Source organism: Protopterus annectens, chromosome 9.part0 (assembly GCF_019279795.1).
Source record: "Protopterus annectens isolate FY-2018-M chromosome 9.part0, PAN1.0, whole genome shotgun sequence".
Lineage (NCBI taxonomy): Eukaryota > Metazoa > Chordata > Ceratodontiformes > Protopteridae > Protopterus > Protopterus annectens.
Window position 1 is genome coordinate 653,198,090 of NC_056743.1, and position 13,365 is coordinate 653,211,454.

Consider the following 13,365-nt stretch of genomic DNA (forward strand, 5'->3'; position numbering starts at 1 on the left):
TTTACCTTACACCATATTGTACACCCTTTTAATTTGTGATTTCCCTTGAAGGATGTTTCATATGTAGTAGATATAAAAGATAATTTCAGTAGCCCTTACTGAGACAAGTTAGCCAGGCAACATGTTTATGTATGGGTAGATCTTGCCTGTTAAACACAGTGGATTTCTTCAAAAATGTGACCCAGGCCACTGACAAGGGCAGATCTGTGCACACAGCATACCTTGACTTGGCAAAGGCCTTTGACACAATCCCATACTCGGGCATTGCTGATAAATGTAGCAAACTGAATGTAAACCCTTTTGTTGTAAGATGGGTTGCTAACTGACTCACAAACTAGTCAAACTATCAAAGTGGGTAACTCCACATCAACCAGCAGACTTGTCACCTGTGGGGTGCCACAAGGGCCAGTGGAGGACCCCTACTGTTTGGTATATAGTTGGTATATACTTCTCAGAAGTTCAGGCCAAAACTAAGGGGCTGTGGCTGACCAAGTTTGCGGATGACTGCAAAGTAGGGGAAATTATTAAATCCCCAAATTATGTCAGTATACTTCAGGAGGGTCTTACACAGACCGACAACTGGTGACTTATTCATGATTTCAAACTGAATGCTAAGAAATGTGTCATCATCCCCTTCAGCAAAAACAGTGTCCCTTCAGACTATCAAATTAACAACAATACTCTATGTACCTAAGAAGTGGTAAGAGATCTGGGATCACAAGTAGACTGCGACCTTAATTTTGACCACCATGTGTCTACTGTAGTAAGGAAGGCTTTCTATTTAGGACACTTGATTAGCAAAAGCATTGCCTCTAGAGCAAAGGAGGTTATAACTCCTCTGTACTCCTCACTAATCAGGCCCACAATTGAGTATAATGCCCCTTTTGGTATGTACCATAAACAGCACCTGCAGCATTTGGAGAGACTTCAGAGGTTTCTAACTAAGAAGATCAAGCGACTCCAGCACAAGCCTTACACAGACTGACTAAAGTTCCTGTCACTATATTCAGTATTGTATAGACTTCTTAGGGGAGACTTATGCCTGGCTTACAGAGCAATCTCCGACCCAAACCTAATGAATTTTCTGCACATCTGTAAATCAAATGGGACTAGTGCTACCCATTCCAGGGATCTAAATATGGCCTGTGACTTGAATAGGATGTGCTGGATGGACAGATTTGTCTCCCAGCGACTGCTATGTCTTTGGAATAGGCTGCCAATTCATGTGAAGCAGAGCACCTCTATGACACTGTTCAAAAGGAACCTGGATGAGTGGATAGGGCAAAGTAAATTCTAACCAGGGATAGTACCCCAAACCCTCCTGGACATGGGCAGTCATTAATAAATACAATCCTGGGCATTGACTAGAATATCTGTGGTATTACATTGGGATGAAACTGCTAGGCTTGAAATGACCTCCAGATCGATAGCCTAGTAACCTCCTATGATTCCTATGTATTCTTAAAGTTGTGATCAAAAATAATTATGCTAATCACATTCTGATACTCTTTGTAAAATGATCTGCATACTGGAGTCATGCCCTGATCCAACTCTGCTTTTCCATTTAGCTCAGTGATTTTACACCTTATGGCACAAAGAAAGTTAAGTTGACAGGTGGATTTTCTTCATTAAGTACTGTTCAGAGTGCTGACAACTGTGCATCAGCATTAAGCCTGTTTTCATTATAGAAAGCAAACCAAATTAAATATTTCGCTTTTTTCCTTCAGCAGAGAACTCTTGCTTGTTCACTACCTAATGTTGTGCACATGGGGATGGAAAACACAATACTTCATTTTTTAATTAAGCTTTGGTCCTAACATGGAAAGGTATTTTACAACATGCAAAGCATATGTATACAACATGTTAAAATAAAACAGATCTGTTGTAATTGTAATTGAAATAACAGCATTTCCTGTCTGACTCTTATTGGTACCAAGCTTGGCAGGGAGGACCACTGAATACCACTGAACACTGGTATTTCACAGTCTAAGATCAACACATCAAATCTAATCACACAAGCACTAACATCTAGACAAATACATTTCTCAGCACTGCACTTTAGGAAGAGATTTTAAACAAAAATAAGTATTATTACTGCATTATATTATTTCATTACATGGTAATTGCTTAATGTACTTTGTGAAAAGCAGTGAATTGTGTATTTAACTGACCACTTCATTCTGGACATTTGGGTCTTCACTATAGCACTGACACTTAAAAATGATATAGCCACTTACAGCCTTGGCAGACATACTTCATCATTATTTCTTCCTCCTGCATTGGAACACTAAGTATTGCTTGTTATTGACAGTCCACACTGCTCATGCATGAGCACATGCCATTGCTAATATCAGTACCATTCACTAAGGTTCACAAACCTTTATTATAACCTGATAATCCCTCCACACTTCACTGTCCACCTTGTGTTTCACAAATGTTTGTGTCTCATGTATACAACACAGGTAAATGTCATTCTCAGTTCTGCAATATACATTAATGTCAGCATAGCTGACATAAGTCAGCAGTTTGTATTTATTACTGATCATAAAATTGCACTTACTCCTCCTTATCAACAAATATTGATTTGCACACCTTCAACATCACAATATCGTCTCTGACACAGAATGAGGAGCTACTTCTGTCTGTACTGCATTGTCACACTGTAAAATTCAGACTTCTGTGGTGGCACTAACATTAAGGACTGTGTCCTCTAGATTGTATAACTAGATGGGTAGGGGTTTCTAATCTCACTGCAGTTAACTTGTGTGCATGCGAGCATGTGTGTGTATGTGTGTTTCTGTGTGTGTGTGGAATTTCATAAATATGACCTTAACTACTGCTGATCTCAATAAAACAGTAGCCTGGACAAATGTTTACATTGCAAGGTGGGTTCAAATCAATGTCAGATCCTTCTCCCAACATTATCCTCTGTGATATCATCCTCAATAAATTGCACTGTCAGATTATAGAAGTCAGACTTCTGCAATGGCACTAGTGTTGAATACTGTGACCACTAGATTGCATAGCTAAATAAGTAGGGGGGGGTTCTAATCTCACAGAAGTCAACGTGTATGTGTGTGTGTGTGTGTGTGTGTGTGTGTGTGTGTGTGTGTGTGTGTGTGTGTGTGTGTGTGTGTTGAGTTTTGTAAAAATGACCTTATTTACTGCTGGCCTCAATACAATAAAGAAACTTTTACACTGCAGGGTGAGTCCATATCAGTGTCACACCCTTCTCCCAGCATCATATTCACTGTAACAAAATGCTGATGTCATCCTCTGTAAAATGCACGTTCACACTATGAAAGTCAGACGTCTGCAGTGGCACTTGTATTAAGTACTGTGTCTTCTAGATTGCATAACTAGATAGGTAGGCAGTTCTAATGTTACAACAAATGTGTGTGTGTGTGTGTGTGTGTGTGTGTGTGTGTGTGTGTGTGTGTGTGTGTGTGTGTGTGTGTGTGTGTGTGAGATGGTTGGTCCATAGCATCACTAGAGGGTTAATTCAACAACTTTGCTTCTTTGACTCCTACATGTGAGAAACATTTTTATGGTCAGATCAATCTCACTTCCCCATTTCACTGTGTCCACAAATGCATATTGTCTGCAACAGACACATTGATGAGGTGGTCATTTCAATAATGTACTTTCACACTAGTAAATCAGACCTCTCCTGTGGTGTGTGTATAATAGACGTGTGTGTAGATTGTGTCAATCAATAGGTAGGGAATTTGAATACAGCAGTGAGACTTTCTTGACTGTGTGTGTGTGTGTGTGTGTGTGTGTGTGTGTGTGTGTGTGTTTATGTATGTATGTAAAAGAATGCAGGAATGTCTTGCACCTCTTAGTATTAACATTTAGAATTCACACACATCTCTTTTGTATGGCACAGCTGCTTTCATTCTTTCAAAGATGCACTACTGACATCAGTTACAGTTACTTATAGCTGTAGAAATCAGTTTTGTGCACACATCTCCTTTGCATAACATAGCTGATGTCATCCTTAAAAAGATGCTGTGTGGCTCACATGCAGTCAGACTTCTCCTTTGGCTTGTGTGTATAATACACTTGTGTGTAGATTGTGGTTCTATATTATGCGATTGAAGAGACTTTTCTTCGAATGCGCAATATTTGAACCCAAAACATCGAAAACACTAAACCACGAATGGCCATGTCCGCAAATTTTTTCCTAGGGAAAAAATTCAGTTGGCCGTTCTCACAGTTTGCCCTTTTCCCCAATGTTGAGCAATCTCGGAGTTGGTATATTTAGTTAGGTGTATGTGGGGGGCACAGCCACCCATGTTGGGGGGTGTGGGGGGTGAAGCCCCCCACTTGATTAGGATTGTGAAGTTTGTGTTGTTTGCAGCCCTGTGAATTATTTCCCTAGGAAAAAATTTGCAGACGTGGCCATTCGCGGTTTAGTGTTTTCGATGTTTTGGGTTCGAATATTACGCATTCGAAGAAAAGTCTCTTTGACTATATAATATAGACCCTAGATTGCTTCAGTACATAGGTAGGGTGTTTGAATACAGGAATGGCTGTCATCTGTGAGTGTGTTTTTCTTCCTCTTACTGTGCAGAACAGGCTGCAAATCTCAATCTCTCTCTCTCTCTCTCTATATATATATATATATATATATATATATATATATATATGTATGTATGAGGAATATTTATACAGTGTACTTTGGTTGTACAACAACTTTGTAGCTGATACAGAAAGGTAATACAGAATGGTGATGTCACCCACTGAAATGTGCAATTTCACAGTTGTCAAATAAATCTGTAGTTGAGTTTGTATTTTAAGAAATCATGTTTAGCATATGATGCTAATGAATATGGAATTGAAGCAGTAAGGAGAGTTATAAGTGAAAATAAATGCACTAGAGATGTCAATTTGATATGCACACTCCTAGAGATGGTTCTCAATACAAACTTTTTCACTTATGGACCATCCATTTATTGGCAGCATTGGGGGGTAGCAATGGGCAACCCCCTGCGCTAGTAGTTACTCGAATATTGTACTATCTGAATGGGAGAAGAAGAATATCTTAAGTACTAGCAATTTATGGCATAAGAATGTTTTATTTTACGGTCGTTTTGTGGATGACCTGTTTTTGTTATGGAATGGGGAAGAGGAACAATTCATACAATTTTTGGAATTTTTAAATGGAACTAGAACCTTTTTGAAATTAACAAGCTGTTGGTCACATAATAGTGTTAGTTTCCTGGATGTCAATGTTATTCTTAAAGAAGGAGGTGGAGTTGACACCACCTTGTATAGAAAATCTACTTGGAAGAATCATTACCTTCATAACAGTAGCATGCATCCTAGACACATCACCAAGAATGTCATGCGCAATGAAGCCGTGAGAATTTCTAAAAGGTGCACTCAAGAAGAAATCACTCAGCAAGAAATTAGCAATTTGCAAAAGTGATTGCAATCATGTGGCTACTCTAAGCAGGACACTAGTCTTCCTTTAAATGAAATCGGAGTAGGAAGTACTCAGCAACAGAAACCGGATAAACTGAGACTAACAATTACTTATAGTTCAGACAACAAGCAAGTAAAGGACACATAATGAAATACTGGCCAATCTTAACGCAGGATACAAAACTATGTGAAATTGTAGGAACCAAACCATGCTTTGGTTATAAAAATAAGAAAAATATTAAAAGGCTTTTATGCACCAAAGATGTTTTTTCCAAGCACACACTGAGTGGACGCAAAGGTACGTTCAAATGTGGCAACTGTTCAGCCTGTGAATATATTGATAGTAGTAATACATTTAGGCATCCAAACACAAATCATGAATATTCTTTTAGTTGCAAAGCCACTTGCAACACTAAGAATTTAGTTTACTTGGCAACTTGTGTAGCCTGTACCTCGTTTTATGTAGGCAAGACTAACCAGATTTTTAAGAAAAGAATATTAAGGCATATGTATGACATACGTAAAGGTGATATACATAATGCATTGGCCCTGCGCATCATAAAGTATCCCAATCACTCTTTTAGTTTCAAGGCTATTGAACAGCTTTATGAAGGAGTAAAACAAGGGGATATTACCAATCGTACTGAAATTTGTGAAACTAAATGGATTATTAATTTAAGGGCAGATCGTTCGCCTGGTTTGAATGGTGTAACACCGCTGAAACCTATACTGAAAGCCAGAAGGCTCACCATTGGTTAATTCAGAAGGTGTGCCATGTTATAAGCATGTGATTGGCAGTTTCAGTCATGAATAGAAAGAAGGGTGCTGCCTCTTATTTGTGTGCCTATTGACTCATTCATTTTTTTAAAAAAGGAAATGGAGTCCCAGTTTTTTATTGCGATCTGAGGAAGGTTTTAAACCAAAAGCGCTTATCGAGTTACAGAGTTGGGACTCTGTGTTCTGTGTTCATTTTATTCATCTGGACTTTGTCTACCTTATGGTTTTAGCATCATATTAAAATTAGTTTTTATGTCTACATTTCGCTTGAGCTGTGGAGATGTAGCTTGCTTTTTCTTTTCATTGCTGTTTTTACTTGCTGCACCTTTGATAGTGGGAGCTACATTTTTTTCACACATGATATAATGGTTTCACATAACCACACATATTACAATTGGGCTGGCAATGCGCTTATACCATGGCCATACCTCCCAATCTCTTAGTGCAAGAAATCTGGACAAAGCCCAACAAAATTGGGAGACAAATGCCCCAAAATAGGGACACATTTTAAATATTGCTCTTATAAACTTAGAAAGTTGCTAGAGTAACAGGGTTTGTTTTAGCATACGTTTTCTGAAGGATTTGAAGTCTGGAACTCAAATGTATGCCATTATTTAGTGACATCAATCCTCAGATCTCCCCAGTGATTTGCCAGAAAAGCACAATTTCTATGAGGGAACAGTCCAAAAATAAGAGCTAAAAATCTGGACATTCTGTGAAAATCTGGACAGTTGAGAGGTATGCCCATGGCACATTCATTGATCCCACTATGGTGTTGATTTTCTTAATGCTTAGCCAAGTGTTCAAACCAGCAATGAGTGACTGTAAGCGTTTGTTTCCTTAGCTGTTCTGTGGGAAAGACATCCCCCACAATTATACTTTGTACGTATAGAGTGGCAGAGGCCTCCTTCATCCACTTTAGGAAATAAAAAATATGGGCAAATAAAGTACAGCTGATTGAATGACCTAACATAAGTTGAGTTCAACAGCTGTGATAACAGTTCCACTATAGCACATGGGATTAAAAGCCATATTGTTAGTGGGAGGAGATGTACAGCTTTATGTTCAGTTCTAGTGTAGGGATTCATTTTGTGTGAATGAATTGACATCACACAAGAACCATTACATCACACCAGTCTTATCTCTTTATATGTTGGATGAACACATGTGAACATAGCTTTGGACTTCATGGCAGTAGACATTTGTTCTACTACTGTGGCACATGCATTGAGTACTGTGGTGTACATGAATGTGCTTCAGTTCTTGGTTGGTATGTGTACAAACATACATTGAAACCTTCCTTGGTCATACAGTATTGATATAGGACTGATCACAATTGTGTGCACATGAGTATATGCATTTCATTGCCATCAGTCTGATATGCTGATATGCCATTCTTTATCAGGGATCCTTTCTTCACACGTTAATTTCATTTGTTTATGGCAATACCAACTACTTCCTCCTGTGGCACATGCCAACTATACACAGCTCTGGGAAATACTTTGCAACACAGTGTGATGTTTGCATCTCATTTTATCTGTCTGCAGAAGAACTGTGTCAGGCAGGAGGGCCTTACACAAAGGTATCACATGAGACACACTGCTCCCACATTTGTAGCACCACACACACCTACATATGGGATGCATAGCCATTAGAATATTACAATGGATAATTCCTTTCAAGAGTTATCCTCCTCGTACATGTTTTAGGCCTATTTCTGTGGTGTATGCAGTTAATACACAGGTCAGTGGTAACATAGATGTGATGGGTTTGATTCTTGCCAAGGGAGATTGTGGCTTTTAAGCTATTCCTTTCCAACATGTTATATTGATGAAATGCACACTATGGAAATATCCCATAATGTGTGTAGTGCCCTTGCGATCTATCATCTCAACTCAACACGGTAAGGACATTCACATGTCATGTAATCCCATCTGTTACAATGTTAATTTGCATAACTGTCACATCCTGTAGTATCATGACTAGTTTTTTTTTTTTGCCTGTATTTGCTCAGGAATCATTATGACATGTATTCCAAAATTTTATTAGTACAAAATTTTATTTGTGACATAAGTACCTTCACAACAATTTTCTTACTAGAACTTGAACATTTACCCTCCCTTCTTAAATATTTCTGTATACATCTCTTTGATTTATGTGCACATTGCCCTCAGTACACTTCCTCTGTCTGGTAACCCATCAATTCTTGTTGCCCTTGCCATTTCCCCTACCCTCTTACTTATTTCTGTATTCACTTATGTCTCCATTACACTCAGTACACTTTCTCTGTCTGGTATAGCTTGCATTATTTGCCCTGTGCAGCTTTTTGTGCTGTCCACAAAAGCATGCTTAACAGGTTTGTCCATAGGCAAGCTTGCTTATTTACTGTGTGTGCTCCTTCTGTTCAACACATTTTCCCAGCTGCCAACAGTGTTGCTGACCAAGGAAATGTGCTTGTATTCATATAAGCATGATAAGCAGCAAGCATATGCAATTAGTGCTGCTGCTCATTGTGCTAACAAGTAAACATGATGTTGGCTTCACATGAACCAATTGTTCATAAATCCCACAGATTGTCTCCAACATTTATGTGAAGTGCAGTGGAGACCCTGTTGCTGATAAATCTTTTTGTGAATAATTTCTTTTTTATTTTATTTTATTTATTTATTTATTTAAATTTGTTGACCGGGAGTGTCCGACTGGACGTAGGTCCATTTTCAGCGGAGGCCTGGGGAGAAAAGCTCCAGAGTAAAATAAACAGACAGTAGTTACATTGGATTACATAGCGATTAACAATTTAACATAGCAATTACTTACAACATATTTACAGATGAAGAACATAGTACATCAGTAGACAATTAGAATCTTTATCTGTGAAGTACATAACAGACATTAACAAATGTTACAATGAGAAGTTCCTGCTGTATAATAAGTACTAGGCTTATGAGCATCTGAGCTTGCTATAATCAAGGTAGTTAGTGGAGTGGAAAGAAAGGTAGTGGTTGGATGGGGTGGATGATATTAGAGTGGGAGTTGCAAGGGCATAGCCAGCATGTTTTTAGCTGCGCTTTTAGTAAAGTTTTGAAGTGGGTGCATGATGGTACAGAGGTAATTGTGGGTGGGAGTGAGTTCCATAATTTGGCTATGGCGCAAGAGAATAGTGCTTCACCAGCAGAGTTATTGGCTTTAGTGATCTGCAAGTGATTTTTGTTGCTGGATCTTAGTGGTCTGGTGGTGCAATAGGGTTGGAGTAGATTTTGGAGGGATGGGACATTTAGTGGATGGTTTACTAGTTTGTGGGCGAGTGAGAGTTGATACCACTGAAGGAGGTGAGGGAGTTCAAGCCAGCCCAGTTCAGCAAGTGAGAGACAGTGGTGACTATGGTAGGATGCCCTTGTGGCGAATTTGGCGATTTTGTTGTATTATGTAAATACACTGTATTTTTTGAAGTAAAATAGTCTGGGTCAGTTGCTTCACGGACTTTCAGCAAGCCAATGGGTGCTTGCCTTGTCATTCTGATTGAAAACATCAGAAAAGCACTGAAATCTGTCAAACCAAATTCCCCTGCTGGCCTCGATGGATTGAATGTTTTTTTCCCCTGCATATTGTTGCAGATAATATAGATGAGTGCGAGTGCCTGTCCATTCTGTTTCAGCAGTCATAGGAGCTGACTTTAGAAGGAAGCCCTTTGTGGTCCCTAGCGTCAAAATTTAATCAGGCTCATGAGTTGATTAAAGGCCTAATACTTTGACTTTTATTTTGAGTAAATGCTTTGAATGTTTAATCCTTTTATTCAGTGAACTGGCCAGGCCTTCATATTTTCAAGTATGGTTTTACAGCCAGATGCTCTTGTTTGACGAATTTGCTAAGCTTTTGCATAGACATTATTAGTTCTCTTGACCAGTGCCTTCTAACTGATGTGGTCTACTTGGATTTTTGTGACCGCTTTTGACTCTGTCCTTTGCAGCGTCATGTTATATGTGTTGCAGAACCTTAAAACTATGTGTTATACCTTACAATGGGTAGCTAACTGGATGATTGGAAAGAAGTACATGGTTAAAGTTAGGGATCATCTTTCTGAGTTTAGAAACATAAGAATGGAATTCCATAGGAGTCTGTTTTGGGAACTATTCATTTTTTGAATATATGGTTAACTAAATTTGCCGATGATACCAACGGGGGTGGTATCACTTCTAATGTCCATGATCAGGGGCTCTTGGCAGGAATATCAGGATTCATTATTACAGTGGTCCAACTCTGTGGGTTTGCAGTTTAATTCCAAGAACTGTAGAGTCATGCGCTTCAGTAAAAATACCTTTGGGTATCCATATGCACTTGAATCTCAGTTACTCACTGAAGCTTATTAGAGAAGGGATCTCTGTGTGTCTTACAGTGGACTCTGACTTGAGTTTTTGAACATCTAATGGGTTTTATGAGAAAGTGGTATGACCTCTTAAGTAATGATATGCTACAACTCAAGCAATAACACTGTGGTTTTGTTTTGACTATATAAATCTGCTGTAAAGCCTGTTAAGAAGTATTCTAGCTCCTTTTGTGTATACAACTCTTTTCAGATTATGAAACTCAAAAGGATACAGAAGTCCCTCACAAAATCGATTGTGAGAGTTGATAACTGCTCCTATAGAGAAAGGTTGAAACATCTTTTGTATTGCTGTCCTAGCGATACACTAATACTGGGGAGGGTATTATTTTGATTTATAAATGCTTGCTGAATAAACTGTGTAAACATGAAAGCTTATGCACTTTACATACAATCTTAAATGAAATAAGTTGTTTCTGTGTAACTTACTCTTTTATATATGTTTTAGATTTTACGTTTTGAAACTGGTGAGTCTGTTTGGCTGCTGAGTGATCGTGACTGTACTTGTATTTTCTAAGTATAATAATGCCCTCTGACATTGACATTAAAGAGAAATAAAGGGCATTTTGTGGATGTGAAGGCTCTATCCCTATGGATTAGTCCTTATAATACCTCAGGATGATCAGTTATTTCATTGTAATGCTTATGCTATCAGGCATTATTGCCTAATTTATGGCTAGTGTAATGTTTACCGAATCTTCTATCCTTTCCTCTCCCATTTGTCCAATCTTTGACATTGCTTGTCCTCTAGCAATGGCCACACCTGTGCTACAGCTGTGTTGATGATGTGTTATGGCTGCAATACAGTCGCTCTGTTATGCAGACCTTGTAAATACATGCATGCATGCATTTTACTTCATTTGCCAGGATTCTGACATAGTTTGGCTATGATATTGTTTTGAAGCACTACAAAACACAGAAGCTAATAGGCTGCCTTACCAGCCATCAGGGTGAGATGGAGGGTGTCATTGGGGATGTCTGTGATTTGGCATTACATTGTACCTCAGATATTTATGTGCTGTTATGTTTTTTTTTCCCAATTATCTGCTTGTTTTCTATAGGATTATCCATGATGCAAGCAAAAGGCAGGCAGTAGCAGCTGCACTGACTGCTGAAATCCTCATTGTCCCACAGCTTGCCTCACTGCTAGGCGATGAAGGTCACCCTGTGTAAGATGAGCTGGAGGGGTCTCTGGTGACTTTCATTGTGACCTATCACTATGGAGAAAAATCATATTTTCAGACAGTACTGCAGAGGGACAAGCCTGAGTCACTAAGTGGGAAGTAGCCACTGATGTGAACAGTGGAAGAGTAGTGGCTGCATATCATTACACAGCTTGTAGAATCATGGGTCTGGCTAGCCCTGAAAGCTCAACCCACTCCTGATTTCAAGCCCAGAGCTGACAGACTTGATGGTGGATTCCTCTTCAGCCCATTATAGCACTCCATCTTTCCCACCATTGAATTCCTACTTCTTGTATTGTTCTCCTCATCCCTATTTTGTTTTCCAGTCCGCCACATCACCAAAAGTCCACCCTTTGCCTGCCTGTGTTACTTCTTCATTATTCATCCACCCAACTGAAACTTAGTCACTTTCCTCTCATCCTTTCTTCATAAAAAGTAAAAAGAAAGTTATCTGTCCCAAATAAAAAAAAAAAACTTCTCCCTACACCCAGTCTTTCTTCCTCTTATTATATTTCTGTGTGTTCATCTGCTTATCTGCTTGTTGTTTACTATTTCTTACCACTTTCTCCACTTTCCACCTTTTCCTTGCAACTGTGTTGTGGTACCCTTGTGTGGGCTGCAGGAAGTAAGCATACATAACTACTGAGTTACTTCATTGTGTATATGAACATGCCTTGTGTAAATCAGGCATGAACCTCCATATGAAGTGCCTTTGGGTTATCTGATCTTAGTAGAGTTTTCTGTGCTGTATCTTGGTTGTTATGGGTAAGTACAGCTACAACTCATTCACTGTCTTGCCTGGCCTCTTACATTATTGTGATATTCCTGTACTTATGTATACTTAATAGGCCTTGTTAAACTACAAGCATTGCATTGTTTTATTGTTGCATGGCTATATTACCAGCCTTTCTGAAAATGTCCCCCGCGCCAGTGCGCTGGCCTAAGACTAGCATAGCATTTCAACTATTTCAAGTTCCCATCTGTCAGCTACCTATATGTGAATAACACTTGCACAATTATATTTACAAATAAATACAATAGCTCATTAAATGAATTTATTTGCTTATCATATATCATGTATGCTTTAAGTTATGATTTCCTCTGAAATATGCATAATAAACTGCTGTACTTACATGCTGTTCCAGTTATTATTGCACAGGTCTGACCTTTGCTGCAGGTTGTTTTCAGGCTAAGACATGGTAGGTTTAGGTTTAAGAAGTCAAAGGCACATTTGTAGCACTCTAATGCCACTCCTGCAAGGAAAAAAAAAGAAAGATTAACACATGATCAAGTATTTATTATTTGTACTAACTGATAGAAAACAAAGCTCATGAGAAGTTACAGTATCATTCAGTTTGCAAAGCTAACCCAAAGATCTATAATTGTGAGACTCAAAAGTTTTTAACACTCAATGGAAAAATGATATGCAGAACATAAGCTGCTATTAAAGAAAATATTTAAAAAATGCAGTACAGGGTACTGCTTCTAAAAGATACCTGCTCAGAATAGAATTTGTCTGTAATCGATTCAGTCAGCACTCACTTGCTTAAACTTTAAAGTGCTGTACCCAGATAATCATTGACAGGATTCTTA

General features: G+C 38.7%; 1 long non-coding RNA gene across 1 annotated transcript in view; it reads right to left on the reverse strand.

Annotated features, from left to right (window-relative positions):
• The window catches only part of LOC122810892, a 59,858-nt gene extending 46,828 nt beyond the window's left edge, over positions 1 to 13,030 (reverse strand). The window contains exon 1 of the long non-coding RNA XR_006366142.1: positions 12,906 to 13,030. This is a non-coding gene — a long non-coding RNA (uncharacterized LOC122810892). The remainder of the gene's footprint in view (positions 1 to 12,905) is intronic.
• Positions 13,031 to 13,365: the final 335 nt, after the last annotated feature.